The following is an 889-nucleotide window of genomic DNA, read 5'->3' as shown; positions in this document are numbered from 1 at the left end:
TTTCTCCCCCTTAAGTGTCTATTTTACAATGGTATGCAAGGGAAACAAAGATTCAAAAGATAGCCAAAAATCCCCTCTTTTACCCATTCTAGCCATGCCTCAATCCCTGTATCCCAGAGCCCTATTGTTCCAAGATTATGCATACATCATTATTTACCTCTGTCCCACTTAGCCCATGCAAATCTGCGAAACTGTTCTCCCACCTGCCTTGTTCTTCCATTCCCCTCTCCCTTCTTGTGTATTACCCCCCACCCCAGCATCCAAGCTATCATGTTCTGAATTTTAATGGATATTTACATCCATTTCTCCTCACTTTGAGTTGTATATAGGCAAATGAAAGTCTCATTTCGTGTCATCATACTCAGTTCTACTTTGAGGAGGCAGCTCTTTCCAAGTGGTATTTTGAGTACCTTTCAACCTGAGGGGCTCATTTTCTGGCACTGTATCTGACAATATTCTGGTGCTTTTCATCATGTTTCAATATTCAACAATCTGGTGCTGACAATGTTCCACTGCTATTCACAACGTTTTCAGTGATTAAATATTCTGAAGTAATATGTCACTCCTTCATCCTAGTCTGTCTTAATCTGGAAGCACATCTGAACCATGGTGACCCTGCTGGTATTTAAAATACCAGAATCATAGCACATGCAAGCTACCATAGTACGGCAAACTGAAAGATGAATGGTGGATTCATTATATATGTATGTTGTTGTTGTTAAGTTTCACTGAGTCTGTTCTGACACACACATATATATATACATATACATCCATATATACGGCACATAACAACAACAACTGGTATCACAGCAGTTATGAATCTGGCTGCTAATCTCACGGTCAGCAGTTCAAAACTACCAGTGGTTTCATGGGAGGAAGATAAGGTTTT

Source organism: Chrysochloris asiatica, unplaced genomic scaffold, assembly GCF_000296735.1.
Source record: "Chrysochloris asiatica unplaced genomic scaffold, ChrAsi1.0 scaffold00007, whole genome shotgun sequence".
NCBI lineage: Eukaryota > Metazoa > Chordata > Mammalia > Afrosoricida > Chrysochloridae > Chrysochloris > Chrysochloris asiatica.
The sequence above is the reverse complement of the archived record's forward strand: the minus strand, read 5'-3'. Positions refer to the sequence as shown.